Genomic DNA, 24,461 nt, shown 5'->3' with positions numbered 1-24,461 from the left:
GTAGCGCACCAGGTGACCGGGCAAGCATAAAAGGCCAAATCACTGCAACACTTGGACAGTCCAAGATGGCACAGAGTCCCCTTTACCACTGAGAAGGAGCCTGGGCCTAGCACCATGTGCGGGCTGAGATGCCCTTGACTTCCGCGTAGCGACCAGCCAGCTGGAGAGTGATGCCACAACGCAATGACGTCACTGCTGGAAGTCAGGGGCACGTCACCAGAAGTGGGTGGGCCAGTGAGCACACGTGGGGAATTTAAACCAGTAAAGCCAGTCTTTGTTTTACACTCACCTTGTGGGGACGTCTCTTTATTTGGTTGCGCTGCTGCAGCGGATGTTACAAATCGATAACTTCTTACTTGCTGCAACCAAACAGGTCTGCAAGATACACCAACCGAAATAGAAAACATGACCAGAAATCCCAGAGATCATAAATTCAAAAGGATTGGTGAAATATTGACTCTGTATTGTTAACACCAAAGTCCCTATATTTTTAAGGCATTCGGACAAGTAACTGAGAAACATTGCATTTTAAACACATGGTATGTCAACTTTAAAAAAATAACATCTAAGTTTATGAAGAATGTGATACTACAACAGGAAAAACGGATGGAATCAGACACATTCTATGAGCATTGGGAAGCAAAGAAAAATGGATTGGTTTTCCATCCCTTCCGAAGCGACCCAATGACACCGACAGGTCCTCCCCGACCTGCGACCCTAGTGGAGTCCAAAGGTCCCACAATGGTCGCTTCGGGGTGGGTGTCCACGATGGTCGCAAGTCGAGGTTTTGACCCCGTGCGAAGAGCCCTGAAGCCTTAGAGCCTATTTTTAAAATAAAATGATTTGACAAAGGAGAACAGAGACACAGGGCACAAAAGACCCAAAATGTCCGGATTGACTTTGTGACTCAGGATCAATTGGATGGGGGCAGCCATCTTAATTTCTGTGCGCATGCGCCAGTCATCACTTGGCACTTGCGCAAATGCTTCGTGGCCCTCAATCGGCACATGCGTATCTGCAACATATTCGCAAACTCACCACGCATGCGCCTGCCCCCGCCACCTCCCGCCGCCAGTAACCCCCGCGGCCTCCAGCCTCGCCCTGTCGGCGCCATCAGGCCTCGCACCGACGCCTGAGCTCCACCCAAACACCCCGCCGGTACCGGCCGCTCCCGGGTTGGTCCCACCGGGCTGCTGGTCGCCCGTTTTCCCTGGACCGCGCGGCTGAGGATCCCGGCGCCGCCGTCAATTTCTTTCCGTTGGGCCAGTGGGGACGCGACGGACCCTCAGCAGACGATGCCGCCGCAAACGTCCCGCCTCATCACAGCACGAGCCAATCAGCCCGCGAAGCCGCCTGTCAATCCAACCCGAGTTCAGCGTCCAATCAAATAGCGGTCTTACCGAATCAGCCCATTGGCTCGCGCAACTGAAGCAACCAATCAGCGAGCGATCGAACACACAGCGCACCCAATCAGCATCGCAAGACAGAAGACAGGCAGTCGAAGGAGCAGGAGACCCTACGGCCCTTCCATTCCAGCTACCCCAACAACTCAATCAAATCCTTAGAATTCATTGGATCACTTTGTCTTGGCTCCAAGATTCCTCTGATCTCAAGAAATATATTGTACCCCAACTACAAGGGAGACTATTTATTCTCAATCTTTCCTCCAAATTTATTACCGCTTCCAATTTAATGTCTGTTAATTTTTTCAAAGTATCTGCATCTAGGTTAAATGCATATGATTCCTCTACGAATGTGTCCACCAATAAACTCATCACAAGTCCATGGATCCCAATTTCAAATGAACCTTCAATAGGGTAGAGAATTCCAAGGATATTTCATTTTCATTTAAGACATTTCTTAAAGTCTAAGCAGCCGATCGGTTATTGGGAAATTGTGACACTTGGTGTTCGGCTCCTTTGCATTATCGTCTCTTGATCCCTGCTGCTGTGTCCTCTCATAATGTTGTAAGGTCATCTCCCTTTTTTTCCAATTTCAAAGAGATCCATATTCAAACTTTCCTCCTATCACCCGGTTAAAACATCCCAGAAACAAATTTGACAATATGTGTGCACTTCTCATTCTTCATATCAGGAAACTGGACACGTGACTCCCGATGTGAAATTGGAGTGTTCGCGCTACTGTGAAAGGTGGAAAGGAGGATACACACTCAAGCAATCAAAGTTAAAGATGCTTCATTACACTGGCAGCTCTACTTCTATTCTCTCCCCGCTGCTGTCGACAGGAGTGATGTCACATCCGCGCCGGCCTCCGATTGGTCAGTATTCCTGTCCTTGTTGATTCCTTCCGTGCGGGTTGTCCCCTGGGATGAAAGTTGTTGGTCCCCGTGGACTCTGTGTGGTCACCACGTATGTCAGCCATCTTGTGTATAGGGTGGATTCCCAGTTAGCATGATCCCCCACCTCCCCAGAACCACTGTTCGCTGCTTTCAGTCGCCTATATCTGTGTCGTGGGAGCTGAGTAGAGGCCAGATTGGTAATGTCCAGATGGAGGGGGGATGAGGTGGTTTATGGGGGGATTTCTTTATTCTTTCTTTTATATATACCACATATATTTGTATTTCATTTGTATTATTATTAATTGTGTTAATTTTTTGTGTATTTAATTTATAAATAATATATTTTTTAAATGATCAGAGGTCATTCCACGGGACCTAAAGTGGCCTAGAGCAACACTGGGGACACCCTCCTGCCCCCCCCCCCCACCCCAAATATCAATGTGATCCACTACGATCATTGACAAAATCATCGAGGACCTCTTCACCCGGCCAACAGCATCATCCAGCTATTCCCGTCGGGAAAGAGATCCAGGAATTTCAGAGCCGGTACCTCCAGGCCCAGGAACAGCCTCTTCCTCCAAGCAGGGAGAACGTGGAATGATTCATGAGCTGCTCATACAAATACTCCTCAACTCTGCTATTTATTCAACAATATGGAGTTATTTTTCTGGACGTGCTCCACATGTATCATTTGTCTGTTGTGTGAGGGCTTGGTTGTGTGTTTACATGTGTTTACCCCAAGAACGCTGTTTCATCAGGTCGTACTTGTGTTATCCAATGGTAATAAATTTGACCTTGTACTTTGGAGCAGGTGCAGAAGAGATTTCCTGGATCGGAGAATGTATTTCATGAAGTAAAGTTGACTAAGTAGGGCTTTTCTCTTCCCTAACCCCCCCACCCCACAAAATTGACATTATTCAGAAATTATTTCCAAAGAGGAAATCCGTTGCAAGTCCTTTCTCCTCCTCCTGTTGAATCCAGATATTCCCTTCACTGCACATTGCTGTATACGTCTCTGTTTATCTTCATTGCCACCATTTTGATACCGTGTGGTTACTGCCCCCCTCTGCTGTTGGAGGAGTTCCCCTTGGTCTCAGCCTCTCAGTGCCCAGTAATGGGAGGGTTATGATCCATCCCTATAGTGCCTTCGTGTTGGCAGCGCCAAGTCTCCGTCCATTCCTCATCATGTACTCCTGCAGCCTGGAATGTGCCAGTTGGCAGCGTTCCCTCCCCAACATCTCCGCTTGCTGAAAGACTGACAGGTTTTAACATAGAACACGAGAGCACAGTACAAGCAGTTCAGCCCTCGATGTTGTGCCAACTGATGTTTTCCTACCAAAATAAAAATAACTAACCCATTCCTCCCTCATAACCCTCCATTCTTCTTTCATCCATGTGACTCAGAGCCTCTTAAATGCCCCTAAGATTTCAGCCTTCACCACCACCCCAGTTCTTGGGGTCGTCCCATGTCCCTGACCTGGTACGCATACACTGCATCCCCTCCCCTTGTCACCCTCCTGCTCCCCTCACCTTGAGCCAGTAGTAAAGGTGGTTTCTGTTCCAATAGGTGTTGGGGACCTCAACCAGGGAGCAGATCCGAGAGATGAACCCCAAGTGCACCGAATTCAAGTTCTCGCAGATCAAAGTACGTCCGTGGGCCAAGGTGAGTGACCCAATGGTGAACTGGAGCTCCAGGGGTTGTCTCCTTCCTCTGGCTCCATCCCCAATACTGTCCCCTGTCACCCACCAGGCCCATCCCCAAAGCCCCCATCTCCCACCAGGCCCGTCCCCAAACCCCTACACCTGCTGAGATCGTCCCCAAAGCCTCTGTCCCCCACTGGGCCCGTCCCCAATGCTCCACCCATTGCTTGGACTGTTCCCAGAGCTCCTGACTCCCACCAGGGCCTTCACCCAGCCCCTGTCCCCCAACATGCCCAGCCTAAAGTCCCCATCCCATCCCCCCTCACCTATTTGCCTGTACCCAAAAGCCCATCCCCATCAGGTCTGTCCACCCACCAGACCCATTCCCTCACTGGAACCCTCTCCAATCAATCACCCATCACAACTTGCCCACCCCAGTTCTTGAATCTCCCCCTTCTGCCACCCACAGGCCTTGGAATATGAGCTGTTCCTGGGACCCCCAGACAATGGAGATGTGGGGAGGGCAGTGGTCCATCTCCTTCCCGGTGGCAGCGTCCCATACCTTCACCAAGCTGGGGAATCCCCTGAACCTTTGCACAGGGATATCTGTCCCATCTGAGATAGACCTTTCTCTCCCTCCACTTTGGAGAATGTGGCCCAGTTCAGCTGGCTGCTACAGTACAAGCTGCCCTTCACCTCTTGCCCCAGGACTCCTGCTCCCACTTGTCCTTCAACGAGCTATGTGAACACAGCCAGGAGCTGCCCCCTCCTCATTACCCTGTGGGTGAGTGGGTGGGACATGACGACGGGGTTGTAGGTGGTGGAAATGGGGTAGGAAATTTTGGGTGAGACCTGGGAAAGAGAGCGGTGATCATGCGGCTGTGATCATTCGGCAAAGATGGTGTGAGGCATTGAAGAGTGAGTTAATGGGCAGTCACCTGCTGGGTCCATCCCCCATCGGGTCCATCTCCAAAATTCTCCTCCACCAGGTCCATCCTCAATATTATCCCTCACCAGGTCCATCTCCAATCACATCCCTACTGGGTCCAACCCCAATACCGTCCCCTACCGGATCCATCCCCAATCCCAACCCCGCCGGGTCCATCCCCAATCCTGTCCACGCTGATTCCATCCAAAATCCCGTCTCCAGACGAATCCGTCCCCAATCCCGTCCCCCGCTGCGTCCATCCCCAATCCATTCCCCCACTGCATCCAACCCCAATACCATCCCTCGCCAGATCAGACCCCAATACCATCCCCCACTGGATCCATTCCCAATTGCATCCCCACCGGGACCTCCCAACTCCTACCGATTCAGTTCCCAATACAGTTCCCAACTCGGCCTTGTAAGGTAAAACATCATGAGATGGGAATGTGTAAGGAGTTACCCTGTACAGGGCTGTAACAAGATGTGAATGCATCCTTGTACTTACAAGATAAGAGAGACATTGATGGATTGAGAGGCAGGAAGCTAGCAGGGAAAGGATAGCAACAGTTTTAGTCATTGGACAAGTAATGATATGATGATGTTCTAAGCACGTATCCAAGGGTATACAAAATCACCATTTTGCTGATAACGGCAGAATGCATTCTCCGACTAACATGGTTAGTTGCAAGTGTTACAATCCGGTAATAAAGAACAAAGAACCCTGATTTCGACTCAGTCTGGTGTTTGTCTCACTCATTCATGAACAAAGCAGACCTAACAGCCTGTCACTAATTATTTTGCCCGACAGGTCATCCCACAAACACAATACCCCACTGGTCCCTCCCCAAAGTCCCTGACCCCCACCAGGTCCATTCCCAAATCCATTGTCCCCCACTGGCTGGTGTCCAAAGCCCCCGCCTCCCCACTAGACCCATCCTGAAGCCCCAGCCCACCACTGGGCCTGCCCCAAAGGCCCATTCCCCATCATGTCTGACCTCCCACTGGACCGATCCTCTCACTAGGCCCATCTCCAATCGATCATGCATCAGAACTGCCCCACCCCAGTTACTGAACCTCCCCCTTCCCCCACTGACAGGACTTGGAACCTGCTGCTCCAGGGACCCCCAGACGGTGGAGATGTGGGGAGAGCAGTGGTCCCGTCTCCTTGCCGGTGGCAGCATCCCAGACCTTCACTGAGCTGGGGAATTCCCTGACCCTTGGCACTGGGACATCTGTCCCATCTGAGCCAGTCCTCTCTCTCCATCCCCCCACACTGGAAGCTGTGCCCCTGTAGCTGGCTGCTACAGTACACACTACCCTTCACCATTTGCCCCAGGACTCCTGCTCTCACTTGTCCTTCGACAAGCTGTGTGACTACAGCCTGGACCTTCCCCCACCTCATTACCCTTGGCCCTGTGGATGAGTGGGTGGGACATGACAGGGGGGTTGTAGGTGGTGGAAATGGGGTAAGAAAGTTTGGGTGAGAACTGGGAAAGAGAGCGATGATTATCCGGCCAGGGAGAGGCATTGGGGACAGAGTCACTGGGCAGGGGTCAGAGCCTCAGGGAAACAAGGGCACTGGAATTTGAAGCAATCACAGCTCATGGAAAGTCGGAGGAAGAACCCTGGGAACCATTGAGAGTGGCAAGGTTAGCGTCGCGGTTAGAACAACGCTGTTAAGGGGCCAGCGAGCCGGATTCAAATTTGACACTGTCAGTGGGGAGTTGTACGTTTTTCCCATGTCTGCATGGGTTTCCACCAGTTGCTCCTCATCCTTCCACCATTTAAAACGTACCGGGGATTGTAGGTCATTGGTGTAATTGAGTGGTTGTGGCTCATAGGCTGAAAGGGCCTGTTCCTGGGCTGCAGGTGTCAATCTAAAATCTCCATCTAAAATGATAGTCCAGCCTGTCATGAATTTTTTAAAGATTCAACTCAAATGACTGGTCCAAATAGACAACTCTGAAACAGTCCTTTCGCTCCTTCTTTTCTGCTGGCCAAGCTGCTTGCAAACAAACCATATCCCTCTCAACCTTTTCATTCGATGGACCCATTCAACTGACATTACATTGTCAACCTGTGGGCCTGTGGGAATAAGTTATTTCCCTGCCTGGCAACCTGATTATGTTCCTCCATACTGGTGAAGTTTTGGAAGTCTGGTTGGAGCATGCGCTGTGGATTTGCGACTTGAAGTTGGGTTCGCGCATGTGCGGCTGATACGCACGTGCCGACTGAGGGCCACTCAGCAAAGTCTTTGTGAAAGCGCCAACTAACAAGTCGCGCATGCGCACTGAAATTAAGATGGCTGCCCCCAGCCGATGGACCCTGAGAAACTGAGTCACAAAATCAATCTGCATATTTTGGGTCGTACATTTTGTCTCTGTTCTCTGTTCTCGTTTGATTTTAAAAATAGTCTCTAAGACTTCAGGGCTCCTCGCACAGGGGCAAATCTCCGACTTGCGTCCATTGTGGGACCTTTCGGGTTTCATTACGGTCGCAAGTCGGGGAGGACCTGTCGGGGGTCATTGGGTCGCTTAGGAAGGGATGGAAAACAAATCTGAAGGAGTTTAGAGATAGTTATTATTTTAATTGCAGGAGTTTAGAAACAGTTATTATTTTAATGTCAGGAGTTCTGAAACAGTTATAGAAGGTAGAAAGAAAAAGCAAGAAAAAAGCTAAAATGTTCTTTGTGTAAAATGGCGCATGAAAAACAGCAGAACAGAGTAAACAAGATAACAGAGGAATTTAAGAAATATGCACGTACACACACAAAGAGCTTGTTTAATAGGGGGTGGGGAAAGGAGGTGTGAGTACGGGATAGAAGAAAGTCGGACTCAGTCAAGAGTCAGGCGCATAGAGAAAAGTGCCAAACCAATCCAAGAAGGATAAATGTAGGAACAATGTAAGGGGAGGTGAATTGAAAAATGTATAAAAACAAAGAAGCTTCCCGCCCTCGGTGTACTTTCCTGAGGTAGGGGGAGAGTATCCAACCTTGCAATGTTGTAAATGTAAATAAATGTTCTTTGTTCTCAACTTTTGTCTCGAGCAGATTTTGTGAACGTGAAGCCACTTCTCACAAATCCATTTTTCTTTGCTTCCCAGTGCTCATAGAATGTGTCTGATTCCATCCGTTGTTCCTGTTGTAGCATCACATTCTTCATAAAGTTAGATGTTATTTTTTAAAGTAGTGTCATTTGAACAATAATGCTCCAATCCTTCTGATCCTGATGTACCAAGTGTTTAAAATGCAATGTTTCTCAGTTACTTGTCCAAATGCCTTAAAAATATAGGGACTTTGGTGTTAACAATACAGAGTCAATATTTCACTAATCCTTTTGAATTTATGATCTCTGGGATTTCTCGTCAAGTTTTCTATTTAGGTTGGTGTATCTTGCAGACCTGTTTGGTTGCAGCAAGTAAGAAGTTATCACCTTGTAGCATCCGCTGTGGCAGCGCTACCACATACTGTTTTAAATTCCCCACGTGTGCTCGCTGGCCAACCCACTTCTGGTGACGTACTCCCTGACTTCCATCTTTACGTCATTGTGTCGTGGAGTCACTCTCCAGCTGGCTGCCGCTATGTGGAAGTGTAGGGCTCCTCAGCCCATACATGGGGCTAGGAGTGGGCTCCTTCTCGGCAGTGAAGGGGAGTCTGTGCCATCTTGGATTATCCAAGTGTTGCAGCGATTTGGCCTCTTTTTGCTCACCTGGTCTCTTGATGCACCATAATCTCAGCATTTATAAGGGGGAAATTCTTTCAATGTTTCATTCACTTTTATTACAGAATTCTTCCTAGATTATCTGTGTAACATTGAATGTTATGGGTTTTCATGAACAGGGATCATGATTTTACTCATAATTTGGTGAGCAAATGGATGGGACATTTTTACTAATGCCCCATGGGAATCGAAATAAAAATGAAGTGACAAAATTAGGAAGGTTTGTTGACCCTTGTTTTTAAGCAGGATGTCAGGATAACCTTCATGTTACTTGCTGAATTAAAATGTGATTTGTCAGTTCTTAATGGCAGCTGCCATATTGGCATTGCAAGGAGAGATGGGAAATGGGTCAGGTCCATGGTGGTCCCAGTAATGCAACGTAGAAAGATGTCACGGGGCTGAATGTGGTTTAGGGAGGGTGAGGGTATTAATTTTTAGGAAACGTATGTGGCCAGCCACCTATCAATATTTTTTGTCAAACAGAAACTGCTGCTGGTAGAAGCCATTTCCTACTTTGAACAGGCCCAATGTCTATATCCAAGCAGATATTGTTAAGAGCCCATAGGATCCCAAAACCCAGCAGCAAGAGACATTCACCAAGACAAGTGGTTTTTAAAACAGAAGTTATTTTTAATCAAATTTAAACATGAAATTAGAATGAAACTTTAAATTAACTCTATACTTAACTAATCCAAATGAACCCCCTTCTAATTCTAAGCGCACATGTTTGTAATGTGTATAAATTTAAGAAAAGTTCTTTGGTTCAAGGTTCAATCTCACTTCTCCTTCTTCCAAGTTCTCTGGATGCCCAGCCTCCCCCTCGCCCTACAACTCCCCCTTCACCCTCCCCCTTACCCCTGCCTGGCCCCGCCCCCTCCCCTCATTCACCGCCCCCGCCCCCTCCCCTCATTCACCTGCCCCGCCCCTCCGGGCTCCCGCCCCTCCCAACCCCTGCTTCTCCCTCATCCCCATCCCCTCCCCGCCCCCTGCACCGACCCCTCGGCTCCACCCAAACACCCCGCTGGTACCGGCCACTCCTGGGTGGGGCCCGGCGGGCTGCGGGTCGCCCGCTTGCGCGGCTGAGGAAGGTCCCGGCGCTGCCGCCAACTTCATCCCATTCGCGCCCGCGGCGACGCGACGGACCCCGAACAGACGACGCCGCCACCAACGTCCCGCCTCCTCACAGCAAGAGCCAATCAGCCCGCGAAACCGCCCATCAATCCAACCCGACTTTAGCGTCCAATCCCATAGCGGCCTCACCCAATCAACCCATCGGCTCGCGCAACTGAAGCAACCAATCAGCGAGCGAGCGAACACACAGGTGAACCCAATCAGCATCGCAAGACAGAAATCAAAGGCAGTGGAAGGAGCAGGAGACCTTTCGGCCCTTCCACTTACAACTGCCCCAACAACTCAATTTAATCCTTGGGAAACACAGGATCGCTTTGTCTTGGCTCCAGGATTCCTCTGATCTCAAGAAATACATTGTACCCCAACTGCAAGGGAGACTATTTATTATCAAACTTTCCTTTATATTTATTACCGCTTCCAATTTAATGGAGGACACAAGTGGTTGTGTCAGCCAGCTGGACCGCCTCGGGGAACCTCATGGAGCAGGCAATCTTGGTGAGAAGGTAACTCATCCCGCGGGAGGCCGGTAGTGACCCTACAATGTCATTGTAGATGTGGCTGAACCTATGTGGTGCTGGCTCGAATGTCTGGCATGGTGCCTTTACGTATGTCTGCATTTTGGTCATCTGGCAGAGTGTGCAGGCCTTGGCCCACTGACAACCTGTTTCTGGAGGCTCAGCAAGTCCAACCGATTGACCACCATTTTGACAGTACTGATGGCCGGGTGCGTCAAGTTGTGCACCTCATCATAAAACTGCCATCTCCATGCTGTCGGCACGATGAGGTGGGGTTTGCCATTGGAATGTCGCAGAGGAGCGTCTACTTACCAGGGTCGATGTTAACATCCTCCAGCCTGAGCCTGGACACTGCTGTCTTGCTTGCAAGGATCTCAGGGTCATCCTGCTGTCCCCTGCCGAGGGCTAAGTAGTCTATTCACTGGGACAGGGCCTGGATAGACTTGATTGCGGGGATGGGGCAGTGCGTCACCCATGATGTGTTGAATGTCGGTAGTGAACTCAGACTCATATGAGAGGAGTCGCTGCTGCTTGGCCGACCACAGGTCCAACACTTTATGGAAGGCAAAAGTTAATGGCTTCTGGTCCATGAAGACACTGAATTGTCTACCTTCCAAAAATACCTTAAGTGCCTGACTGCCAGGTAGAGCACCAATTGCTCTCAGTCAAAGACGCTGTATTTGAGTTCAGGTGGCCAGAGATGTCTGCTAAAGAAGGACAGGGCCTGCCATTCCCCTTTGATGAATTGCTCCAGTGCACCCCCTACTGCTGTGCAGGAAGCATCTACTGTGAGAGTGGTGGGTGTCTCTGGCCTGGCGTGTACCACAAGGGTTGTGTTGGCCAGTGCGTCCTTGGCCTTCTGGAACGCCTCCAAATCCTTTTGTCCCAGGTAATGTCTTTACCTTTCTCCGCATGATGTGGGCCACGGGGGGGCGTGGCAAGATGGTGTAAGGATCAGACGTGCCTTCCAGTCCTCTCCTGACTCTATCTTAATGTTTTGTCTAGAAATGCCCGTTAAAATTCTTTAAAAGTTTAGATAACTTCCATGATGTTAATTTAACTTATGATGGTAAAATTGGTGGAAAAGAGCAAAAAAAAACGACAACAGATTATCAAAAAACTACATTTTCCAAAAGTTCAAGTTTTGGAGCCTACCTACAGGAAAGACATCGAGACTCAGCCTGAAATGGATCCCAGGAGAAAGGTACAGCTTTCGGATGTAGAGTTCAATATTACATCGGTAGAGCCCTCTAAAGTGGGCGCCAAACAGCCTTTAGAACAAAGAGTTACTCAGGTTCGCACATGTGCAGTACCATCTGACGGCAATGTTATGAATGAACCACTTGTAGTAACATCAGTTGAAGTACCGGCTGGGGAAAGGCATTTGTCAACTGTAGCGGTGGCACTGCAAACTGCACCTTTTGAGATAAAAGAACCTATACAACTTGATGGACTGGGGAAAACCCCGGCCAGCGTCCTCCAGTCATTGCTGGAGAGGCTGTGGCTGGGGTTTCCACACGCAGCTATACTACAAGGAAGGCAACCAGAATGAAGGAAGCAAAAGAAGACCCTTTGGTTATGCAGAAGAAGCAGGAATCTGTTGAGCCAGAATCTCTTCCAATTGAAAAGATTCTTGTGAATCTTGAATCTAAATGATCTTATACAATGCAGGGATTATCCAAGATTATGACTGAACTTGGTACTAGGTTTAATACTCTGTGGTGAAAATACATTCTCAACAGATGGCTGAGTTTGGAGCTTTTAAGCTTGAAGTGAGAGATAAATTTAATTCGTGTGAAGAAGATATAGACGAAATACGAGATCATGTTTCAGATGTGACCAAAATGGTCAAAGACTTACAAACTCAAAATAAAAATTTGGTGAAAAAGATTGATTATTTGGAAAACCAATCCAGACGGAACAATATAAAGATTATTGGTTTGCCGGAAGGAATGGAGGGACCAGACCCAAGAAAATTTTTTACTGAATGGATTCTGCAGGTGCTGGGTCAAGAACATTTCCTGGAAGGTATAATACTGGAACGTGCTCACAGAGGCTTGCGTAGAAGACCTATTTCAGGTCAAAGTCCAAGACCTGTTTTGGTTCGTTGCTTGAATTATTACGACAAGAAATAATTTTACGAGTGGCTATTAGAAATGCACAACAGAGAAAATCACCCTTGATGATTCAAAATAATCGAGTTTTCTTCTATGCGGATTTGAGTCAAGAAGTTATGTTCCAATGACGGGAATTCAATTCTGCTAAAGAGTTGTTGTGGAAGAAAGGTTATAAGGCAACCTTTAGATATCCAGCTGTTTTGAAGGTTTTTCAAGATGGTTGCCAACCAAAGTTCTTTGATTCTCCAAAGGAAGCTATAGCATTTGCTCAAGAGCTGCCAATTACTCGGTTTCAACAGAGACGAAGTCCGCCGCGATCTCTAAGGAGACAAGAGATGGAAGAAAAGAGCCGTGCTACAAGAAGGAATGGTTGTAATGGTGACTCGGCAGTTGGAGCTGATTAAAAGAAGAGTTGTTCTTTTTTTTTAATTTTTTTTAAAATATTAAATAATGATGATGTTAGTTTAAGATGAAGTGAGAGTTGGGGGAGAGAACTGGATGGGCACTATTTCCTGAAAGTCATCTGCTACGTGTGAGTTATCTCACACCCATTTTTTTGGGAGTTACCGCATTGCGCGGTTTAGACGGGAGGGGGTATTTTTAACCTCCTACCTGTTTTTTTTTTCCTTTTTTTGTATTATTAGATTAAAGAGTTAAGGGTTTTCTTTTGTGTTTATAAAAAAAAGCATAAGAAAGTATTTGATTGTTTAAAAAACTAAAAATTCATGTGGTTTTTTTTGTAAAGTTTATTCAGTAGATAAGGAATATTTGAAATTTAAATGTGAATGGGATGGATAAGTTTTTTTTAAATATTTTTTCTTTAACTTTAAGGTGAAAGGAGTGGTAATTCTGGTGTATATTATTTTGCTATTTTAGTTATAGAACGAAGGGAATAATGGTGAAAGTTATAAATTGAATTGTACAATTCTTAATGAGGCTTGAATTTTGTTTTTGGCTTATGCTCCATTTGTTGAAGATATAGATTTCGTTGCAGATGTATTTTTATATTTGGATATCTGAATTTTAACGTAATGATTGGGGATATTTAAATGTGGTTTTGGAGCTTTTATTGGGTAATTATTCAAGGTTAAAAGGGAAAAATGGTGGAAGAGTACCAAATTTGAATTGTACAATGTTTAATGAGGTTGGAATTTTGTTTTAAGATGGCAGTTTATGTGACTAATATGATGATAGATGTGAAGTTAGTTGATATTTGGTGAAGGTTTATCTCTATTGAGAAAGTTTTATTTTTCATCTTTTTTTTTCTCATGCTACAATTTTTTTTAAAGAATTGATTATTGTTTCAGAATTTTTGATAGACAATGTTACTGATTTTACTAATTTTTTATATTAAGTTTGTTAATTATATGTTTCATCTTAACTCTGTTAAATATATGCATTTAAGTTTGATTTAAATATGTTTTTTAAGTCTCATATCTTAGTATTAATTACTTTTCTTTTTGTTAGTATTTTAATTGGTTATGTTTTTGTTTTTTTTGTAAGTGGGTTTTTTTCTCACATATATTATTAACTTTATTAATTCTTCACTCTTTATTTTGGGGGGAAGTGGGGGTTGGACTAATTTGAGTTGGGTTATTAATGTGTAATAATTATTGGGGAGGGTATAGTTTATTTAGATTACTGATACTGTATTGTAATTTTATTATTTAGTTCTTAATTTTTAAATGTAATTCTATATGTTATTCATGTTATAAAATCTTAAATAAAGTTTAAAAGCAAAAAAATGATGTCGGCCACAACCGGTATGAATCGGTGATAAAAATTAATCGTACCAGTGAATTCTTGCAGCCCCTTCATTATGTGGGGTTTGAGGAAGCACTTAACAAACTCTATCTTTTCAAGCAGGGTTTAGTTCCGTGCCTGTTGATTTGACCCCCAAGGAAGTCGAACGTTTCCAACCTGAACTAGCACTTAGCAAGGTTTATATCGTAAGTCCAAATTCCCGCAGCCAGGCGCACAGTCACATTAGACGGTCTCTGTTTAGCTTCATTGCCACCACTTTGACATCTTGCGGTTACTGCCACCCTCTGCTGTTGGAGAATATCCTCCTTGATCTCAGCCCCTCAATGTAACTAAGAACCCCTAAAATGTCCCTAATGTTTTGGCCTTCATCACTACTCCTGGCAAGGCATTCTTGACACCCACAACTCTGGGTAAAAGAAAATACCCCTGATATCTCCCCTAAATCTTCCTCCCTTTGCTTTAGACAGATGTCTTCTAGTGTTTGCTACTCCCATCTGGGTTTCAGGCAAACTGAAGGGCATCTTTCACCGAGTTTCTGGTTTTCCAGCAGTTCTGGATGTCTATCTCTGGATGCTCTGCTCCGTGGACCACCCCGCAGTATCCCATCTAGTCCTGGAGTCTCTGTGTCAGCAATGCTCTGCTGACCACTGCCTGATGGCTTTGTGGTCAAATGTGTTTGTCTATGAAACCGTTCCCAGGAAGGTAAAGGGGCAAAGTCCTGCTGACTGGAACATTGTGCAGCACCAGGGCCAGGCCAATCTTTTGCAACACCTGAGCCAGGTAGAACCTCAGCACAGAGCAGCATTTGGTGCCCTTGCACTTTGGTTACAAGCACAGCCACACACAATTATGGTCATGCTGGTTACACCCTTGTCCCCATTGATTGATGATGTACACGGTCCTTCTCCAGACTCTATTCATTTTGGACCCCCACATGAATTGAAATTTGTTTTGGGAATTGACAGGGTGGTGGTGTGGGGATGGGCCAAACATGGCCCACGTGCAGCAGGACCGAAAGTTCCTTGCACATTGCACCTGATAATCAGGTTTTACCCGAATGACAGAGATGGGTATCTGTGTGGTTCTCCCTGTCTCCTGGACCTGGGAGTCTTTGTACTGCTCCCCATCTCCTTAAGTTGGTGCTTTGTTCTCCACCACCCCCACAAGAAATCCAAGACCCCTGGATGGAGGGCAGAGGCGCAGAGAGATCAGTGAGAACATGGGTAGTTTCAACAGGGTGGGGTCCATCCAGGCGCCTGATAACAGGAGGAACCAAGTGGGAAGGAGGATGCAGGGCATTCGATAGCAGGACATTGCAAGAGAGTGGATTCCTCGAACTCTTCAGGGGAGAAGGCGCAGGTCGATCCATCGGTTTAGGTGGGGCAGGGTATAGACATGGCAGCTGACTGGAATTGTCAGCGGGTTACTGAGACCTGGGAAAGGAGGGGAAGGAGGGTGCAGTAGTGTTCTGAGAGTGCTGAGGGAGAGGCAACATGGTTGCCACCTCAAGGCAACGGTCCCCTGATTGATTGCAGGGATGGGCTCTGTAAATAGACTCATAGATATCCAGCACAGAGCATCTTTGTCGCCCTGCCATCAGGAAGGAGATATGGAGGAATAAAAGCAGAGCAGCCAGGGAGGGAAATAGCATCTTCCCACAGGCCATGAGATTAACAAGGCAACATGAGCTGGATGGGAGCTAAGAATGAAAAGGGTGAGAGGAATATGGACTGATTACAACAGCTCAGCTAGCAGGAGAGAGGGGCTGAAGGGCCTGTTTATGTTTTCTCTATCTGGACCAGCTTTTGAGTTCAAGCTTTAAAAAACCCAATCATTTTTAAATTTAATATCAATGGTACAGAATGAATCAAGAGACAAGATGTCTGTCCAGCAGCAAGCGTTGAAGGCACTTCCTGAAACGGAGGCTCTGAAACCACAGGGAGGTTCTGGACGGAAAGAGGCCCAGCTTCTTCTGGAAGGAGGAGAGGAGAGGCAGGGGAAATGCGGGGGAAGGGAAGGGGAGGGGAGGGGCTAGGGATGCCGTCCACCGTTCACCTCCCCTTTCCTCTACACCGTTCCCCTCCCCTTTCCACTGCCCGTTCCCCTCCCACATCCCCTCCCCCTTCCAGTCCCCAGTTCCCGTCCCCCGCTCGCCTCCCCCATTCCCCTCCCCCTTCCCTTCCTCCTACTCCTAACCCTAACCCCTAACAAAATCCTAAACCTAACCTTAACACTACCGATACCCCCTACCACGACTCCACGTCCCCTAACTCTACCCCCACCCCATCCACTAACCCTAACTTTATTCCTACGCCTATGCCACCCCATAACCCCAACCCTAATGCTACCCACCATCCCCTAACCCCAAACCTCACTCCTCCTCTACCCCCCTGCTCCTACCCCCTTCCCCTATACCTAACACAAGCCCACTTCCCCGAACTATAGACCTAACCATAAACCAAGATATAGCCCTACCCCATGTCTCCTAACACTAACCCTCACTCTACCCAACTTCCCCAACCCTAAACTAAACCCTATCCCTATCCCTTACAACCTACCTCCTTCCCCTAACCCTACCTCCTACCCCTTCCCCATACCCGCACCCCCTACAACTATCCCCTTCCCCTAACCATACCTCCTACACCTTCCCCATACCCACACCCCCTACAACTACCCCCTACCCTATCCCTTACAACCTACCCCCTTCCCCTAACCCTACCCCTTCCCCATACCCGCACCCCCTACCACTATCCCTACCCTATCCCTTACAACCTACCCACTTCCCCTAACCCTACCTCCTACCCCTTCCCCATCCCCGCATCCCCTACCACTACCCCCTACCCTACCCCTTACCACAACCCCTACCCTTACTCCCTTCCACTACCCCCTTTCTCCTACCCCCTTCCCCTCCCCCTCCTTCCCCTAGGTTAGGGGTAGGAAGGGGAAAGGGAAGGGGGAGGGGAAGGGGAGGAGGAGAAAGTGAGGGGAAGGGGGAGGGTTAGGGGAGGGGATGGGGGAGGGGAAGGGGAGGGGGAAAGGGGAAGGGAAGGGCGGAGTGGAAGAGGGAGGTGAAGAGTGGAGGGCTGGGGTTAGGGCATAGGTGTGAGGGCAGGGGAAGGGGAAGATGCGCGGGAGGGGGTTGGGATGGAGGAGGGGTAGAGGAGAAGAGGGGAAGTGGGTGAAGGGACATGGAAGAGGCAGGGAATGGGGTTGGCAGGGCCAGAGGGATACGACGGGGAGGGGTTCAGGCCATCATGATGTTGTCCGTCCTCTGTTCAGCTGGGATGCGAGGTTCTTCTGGACTCGTGTCTTGTCTCTGAGATCGCTCCTTCTCCTGGGAAGAGAAATACGAGTGATAGAGATACTGTCTCTGAGGCCTGAACTCAATGACTTTGGAGGGTCCCAACACTTCCCCCATCATCCCCCCTACCCCTGAACCCTCCCCTCCCTCACACCAGTACTCTCCATTTTTCTTGAATTCCTGTCCATATTAAAATCCTTTTCATGCCTTTTTTGGACAAGCCTCCGCTACTACCCCGACAATGCATTCCAGCCACCCACTACATTCTGTGTGAATAAAATGTACCCCTCACGTCTTGCCTAAATTTCCCTCAGCTCACCTTAATTAGACGTCCTCTGGTATTCTCGCCCCAGGAATGCACACAATATTCCAAGTGTGGTCTGACGAGAATTTTATACATCTGCAACGATACCTCTCGGTTTTTGAACTCAATCCCCTGACTCCTGAAGGCCAGCACACAATACACCATCTTAAACTCCCTCTCAATTTGCACAGCAACCTTGAGTGATATATGGAGCAGGATCTAAATATTTCTCTGTCCTGCACACTGTTCATAATCCTGCCATTAACCAAGTGCTCTGCCCACACATTCTTGTAATCCGCATTCAATGAAGATATTGGTCTATATGAAGCTACTTTTAATGGGGCTCCAACCTTCTTTGGAATAACTGTTATTCGTGCTCTTGAAAATTACTCTGGAAATAAACCTGGACCAGTTGCTTATTTAAGTACATCGGATTTACAGGATTGAACTCCATCTGTCACTTCTCTGCAAACTGGATGACCTATGACAACCTTCTACACTGTCTACAACATCTCTACCTCTGTGTCATCCCCTGACGTACCCACCCTTCCACTCCCATCATCATTCATAAAAATCACAAAGAGCAGGGGTCCCAGAGCAGATCCCTTTGGAGCGCCACTAGTCATTGTTCCATCTACTTCTACCCTCTGTTTTCTGCAGACAAGCCAATTCTGAATCCACACAGCCAAGGCTCCATGGATCCCATGCCTCCCGACATTCTGAATGAGGCCTCCGTGGGGATCTTGTCAAGCACCTTACTAAAATCCTCGTGCAGCACATACAGACCTTGACCTTCATCTATCTCCTTTGACACCTCCTCTAAAAACTCAATTTGACTCGTGAAGCAGGACCTGCTCCTCACAAAACTATCCATGAGTTTCCCCAGCATGTTTGGGCATTGCCCTCGGCCCCAGAATCTGCAGACTTCCTGGCGAGTCCCTCCCTTACCCCTTCCCAGAGCTTCCGCATCCATTAGAACATCAAGCATTGCTGCCCAGTACAGGCCCTTTGGCCCATAAAGGCTGTACTGACCTTTGTAAATGTTCTCCACAACCTTTACCTGTACCACACCCATAGGAACATAGGAAGTGGGAACAGGAATAGGACAAAAATGGCCTATCGAGCCTGCTCCGCCATTCAATACGATCATGGCTGATCTAATTTATGACCAAACTCGACCTACCCTGCCTTCTCGCCATATCCCCAAATTCCTCTATCATGTAAAAATTCTGTTCCCTTACATCCACATGCTCGTCTCAGAGACTTTTATATGTACCTATTCTACCAACCGCTACCACTTTCTCTGGTGACGCATTCAAAGCTCTCACAACTCTCTGCATAAAAAAAATCTCCCCTCACCTGAAGCGGATGCTCTCTGAGATTTGCACCTGACACTTTAGGAAAGGTTTCTGGCTGTTCATTCCATCTAAGGCCCCCACAATCTTATTTAGAATAAGTTATTAAGCTGTGGATGGGGCAAGTTGGGAGAGGGAGGAGGGGAGAGAGCTGGTGGGGGAGGGGTGAGAGCTGGTGGGGAGGGGACAAGGCCGTGTTGTGGAGAGGGATCAGGACCGCGTTGAGGTGGTGAACGGACAGACATGGGTGGATCTACCTGCCGAAATAAAGGAGCAATAAGAAGGCCATCTCGGGATCTACCAGCATCTTCTGGGGCTTGATGTCTCAATGGAAAACCCCCTGAGGATGGAAGTAGGCCATGCTCTGCTACAGCTGGTACATGAACATCTGGCAACACAACGATATAACATGACCCACTCTGCCTCCACACTGGCCGGGTCTATATCCTGAGGGTAAGGGGAGGTGGGTGAAGGGCCCCTCCCTGCCAATCAACATCCATCCTCATCATCCTCTCCACCCCTCTCCCCTCACTACCCTTTCTCTCCTCACCAATACCCATTGAGACCCTCATGCACCCTTCATCGATATCCAGTCCCCAGCGAGACTCAGCCAGTAAACTCCTTCATATCCTCCAACCCCACCATCCAAGCTTGCCCCAGTGGACAACTTGACCACCCAGACCCACAACCACCTTGATGTAGATCATGGGAATGGGCTGCTTGGCCTTGTTGAAGTGCTGGACCATGCAGTGAACCGTCTTGGGAACATAGTCCAGACCCAGATTCAAATAAACCTGCTCTTCCTCTTGGACACAATACAAACATGTCAGCTGGATTTACCCTCCAAAACCCCGTGCCTCTCCCAACAGGAGTGCCAGCCCCTCCTGCTCTCTGTAGGCCTGATGCCCCCACTGCTCAACACAACATGGCATGAATCCAACGGCTCAGCGAGCAGAGCGTCAACAGGCCGTAGTGGACCCGTCCGCTGCCCCATCATTCGGCTTCTGGTGAGACTGCACAAAATGTGCAGCTCTGACCGCCCTCCCTCGTGAGGCAAGGATTCACTGGGGGAGAAAAACCATTGACGTTTCGAGATGAGAAATGTTTGCAGCCGGGTGTTGGCTGGGGTCGAACATGTGGAGGCTGAGTTGTTGGGACGATTCAGAGCAGGCGTTGATTTGGAGGCGCACCAAAAGGTGCCAAAAGTGAGTTATGGGGGAAAGTACAATCGTGAAATGAATTGGGGAAACAGACTGGAGGGGCTGAGTGGCCGAATTTGGCGACCTTGTCTTGTGGTCTTGGCTGCTGCTGTCTGGAGTTGAAATGGCAAGAGGTCATGAGTTAATGGGTGAGGAGCAGGGCAGCCAACGTCAAAGAGTCAGCACTGGTCAGAGGGGCAGGATGGAGGCAAAAGAGAGGCTGCAGCGAGACAGATCGATTGAAGGAATGGGGAAGGTAGCAGCAAATGATATGCATCAGAGTGAGGGTGGGGTGGGTGCAGGTGGATCTTACCTTGACTACAGAGGAGAAGTTGAGAAGAGGGACAATGATGGTGTGATCCAACTTTCGCACGATCTGCAGTTTGCGGTTCTATGGCGAGAGAAGAACATCAGCAAGGCTGGGCGATGGGTCGGGGCCCTGAGGGGCAACTTGTCCAAGTTGAGGGAGGAGGCGGGGAGGAGATTTGTCAAGAGGTCAGAGGTGGGGAACTCCAAGGGAGGCCGAAGTGGGGGACTTTTCGAGAGTCAGTGGGGGGGACTTTTCGTGTCGCTGGAGTGGGGACTCGTCAGGGGGTTCAATGAAGTATCATTTCAGTTTTTATGATTGTTTTCCCAGCTTCTACTAAACAATGAATTTGCAGAAAATCTTTGATATTTGCCAGGTGAGTGTGTGTGTGTGTGTGTGTGTGTGTGTGTGTGTGTGTGTGTGTGTGTGTGTGTGTGTGTGTGTGTGTGTGTGTGTGAGTGTGTGTGTGTGTGTGGGGTGGGGGGTTGTGTGTGGGGAGGGGGGTTGCTGTTGTGGGTTTGTGTGACTTTCTCTGTTTCCAAACCCCATGGCTGCTTTGGTCTCTGTCAGATGCTCCTCTTTCCACCCCCCTTCAAAAATGTGTTTGGGGTGTTGTTTGTCAATTGGGTGTAATTGTGTGAAACGGGCTCATGTGTCGCAAGGGCCTGTGAACGTGCTGTAGACCCTAAATTTAAATATCAGGGTTTTTCATTTCCACACAACTGCTCCTCCCCCTCACCTTGAATCTCTTGTCTTGCAAGATCTTCTTGATGGCAATCAGCTCTCCGGAGTCCACCAGCCTTGCCTGGTACACCACACCGAAAGATCCATTGTCGATGATTTTAACATCTGTGCAGGACACCACCTTGGGGACGTTGGGTCCATGACACGGTGTGGCCACCTCTGTTGTGGCCTTATTGCCATGTCCTCTGGGGCAGAAGCAGCAGCATTTACACACCCAGAGGGTACACAACAGGTCATTTATCCCAGCCCAGCCTTGTTGTCCGAGTTAGTCTCTACCCCTCCCTCTACCTCCCTTCCAAGGGTCTCCAAAATGTCAGAATTGATCCTCTGGTGGTTCTTCCCAGCCTCTCAGTAGAAATATTGCCACCCCAGGTCCCTCTTTGATCACTCTCCTCAGACTGAGGCCAGTTCCGCAGCCGTTCACCTTATTTACAACCCTCCCTCCATGAGAGGATCGGGTCATCCTTGACCTTCAGCACGTCCCGGGGAGATGAACCACTCTGAACCCTACCACGGGTTTAGCAGAAGCCCTCCACATTCCCAGAAGCTCAGCAACACCGTGATCTTCCATGATGCAAGCGAGACCTCGTTGCCTGAGGGAGCAGGTGGTGCGGAGAGAGCCCCACTCTTCACCGCTCAACTCTGTTGGGTCCGCCGCAGCAGAAACACTTTCTAGCACCTTCATCCAGGTCCACTGGGGGAAAGAATCCTATCCCGGTTGGGGGTGTGTGGGGGTGTATGCAAGGGTGGAAGGGATCTTGTAACCACGGGGGGGGGGGGGGGGGGCGTGGCGGGTGGAGGAGCGGTCGTGTCTCTCAGTGGACAGATCCCATTCCAGGTGGAGGGGGAGCTCTGTCCCATTTCTGTTGAAAGGTCTGCCTTCCATCCCCCTCGCAACTTCTCTTCTCCCTCAGACACCTCACACTCTCCCCTGCCCCGATTCCTCTACCACACTCTCATCCCCCACCCAACACCACCCCCATGGTTTCCCCAGTCCTTTCCGTCCCCTCGCACCCCATCCCCCCAGCTCAACCCTATGTCCCCTATCTCTGATCCAATCTCCCTTGACATTAGCCTGTGGTGCTACCCCGTTCCTTTGTTCTCCCCTCCACTCCTACAGACCCCATCCCTTATCCCCTCATATGCCATTGTTCTCCCCTCCCCAGTCCCCTCCAGCTGTTCATAAAGTGCCCTGCACTCAGGATGGGGAGAGGGGATTAAATGCAGCCTCCATTCTCTCCGCCCACACTGGGTAAAGGATGGTGCCAGAGGAGTCTCTGTCCCAGTAGGGGAGCATGTAACAGGCTCTTTATCTCACCCATGGGTGCAGGGTGCTTCCAAACACAACCCTGTTGATCAGAGGGTCCCTGGGATGAGACAGTGTTCTACTCCGAAATGCGGGCCAGAATCCCCTTCCAGGAGATGCATCTTTCTCGTGTTGCTGTGCCATGGCACGACTCAGCTATGGCTGCCCCTTGCAGTGACATCATCACCCCCTCTGTGTCATCATCTCCCCCCTCTGTGACACCTCCCCTCTCTGTGACACCCCTAGTGTAATGGGCAGGGACATCCAACCATTTAAATCCTCCTCAATTTCCCCAAGCAAGGGGAGAATAATTCAGCTGGTCTAAATTACTCGTTGTTATTTATTCTAACTCCTAGATATTTGATCCCATTTTGCCGCCACATTTGTTGACTATTTTCTTGACATTGGCTCTAATCCCCCTTCCTAAGTGACATGATTTTGCACATATCCCAAAAGAACTTATACCCAGAGATGTCCCCATAGTCCTCCAGGGTGGAGCACAACTTGGGCAATGAGTGTGTTGGGTCTATCAGATATATCAGAACAACTTCTGCAAATAAATTGATTTCATGCTCTTCCTGGCCTGTTCTGAAACCTTTAATGCCTGAATCCTGGCAAATGGCCTCGGCTAATCGCTCCATGGCCAGTACAAACTCACTCACTGGGGGAGTGGGGGGGAGTCAGACCTTGATTGGCATGCCTGTTGGCTACCTCTGTCCCTCTTATCTCGACATCAGTGGCTCAGGTTGGGGGAGTCTGTGCTGCCTCCTGCAGTGCACAGCAACGCTGCTGGACCACCTTTATCTCCTTATTTTCCTGGGCCCTCTGCAAATCTTTCCTTTCTATGATCTCACATTGGTTTCTCAGGAGAAACAATGGCAGCCAAAAGGCACCCTCTGATTCCCCTTAGATTTTGGGAACCCCGACTTCTTGAAGTGGGACCACACGTGGTGACCTATTTTCTCAAGATGTGGATCCAGGAGCTTGGACCAGTCTACCAGTTTGCCGTGGTCCGCCAGCATGCTTGCCAAGCTTCCGAACCCTGCACTCTCGTCAGTCCACCCGCAGATCTTGTTCTCCCTGCCTGCACTCGATTTCCTGCCCCAATTCCAAAGCATCTCCACTGCAGCTGTGTTCAGTCGGAACTCGAAGGACCCTGCTCACTGCACCAATTATTATGTGTGTGAAACTGATTCGAGGGGTCCCAAGGGTGGCGAATTTGAACACAGTTGTCTTTTATTGACACATGTAGTGAAGTCGCATGAGGAGTAAAACACACACACAGACACAAACTCGCCGGATTAATCGATACACTTGCAACCACTCGTGGATAGAAGACTTGACAATCAACTTGTCACATATGATACCTTGAACAGGTCATTCATTCACTCATTGATCTTGGATGCCTGTGGGTGGTAGGGGATATGCAGGTGGCCCCAAATACTTGGCATCACCACCCATTGCTGGTCGGACGTTATCCGATAGGGTATTCCACATATGGAGCACGCTAAAATGGTGCTTGGTCGGCCCGCTGGCAGGACATCTGAGTATGTGCTGACCATCGTGAGAACATATCACTTTTTATTTTGGCAGGGGAGAGGCCTGATATGGTCAATTTATCAGACTTGGCCAGCTCCCGAACCCCAGCGAATGCGGCCCTTGGTTTTAATTGCTGACAAATAGGGCATTTGGCCATCACAGTTCTTGCAACATCATGAGACCCCCAGATCCTCTGTCCATCATAGTGCCCCCATATGCCCACATTTATGATGCACCAATGCTGCCAAGGCTCCGGGGTCTCTCTGCTTGGGGAAAAAAGTGGCAGAGCATA

The 24,461-nt window shown here is 48.7% G+C and overlaps 1 long non-coding RNA gene across 1 annotated transcript; it reads right to left on the bottom strand.

The window, feature by feature from the left end:
* Window positions 1–16,966: 16,966 nt before the first annotated feature.
* LOC138745310 (uncharacterized) lies at window positions 16,967–22,096 on the bottom strand. The gene is made up of 3 exons (XR_011346158.1): window positions 21,320–22,096; window positions 20,587–20,664; window positions 16,967–17,448 (listed from the first exon to the last, which is right to left on the bottom strand). It is a non-coding gene; the product is annotated as an uncharacterized lncRNA (long non-coding RNA).
* Window positions 22,097–24,461: the final 2,365 nt, after the last annotated feature.

Source organism: Narcine bancroftii, chromosome 11 (genome assembly GCF_036971445.1).
Source record: "Narcine bancroftii isolate sNarBan1 chromosome 11, sNarBan1.hap1, whole genome shotgun sequence".
Taxonomy (NCBI): domain Eukaryota; kingdom Metazoa; phylum Chordata; class Chondrichthyes; order Torpediniformes; family Narcinidae; genus Narcine; species Narcine bancroftii.
Note: the sequence above shows the minus strand (reverse complement) of the source record. Positions and strands in the feature narration are given on the sequence as shown.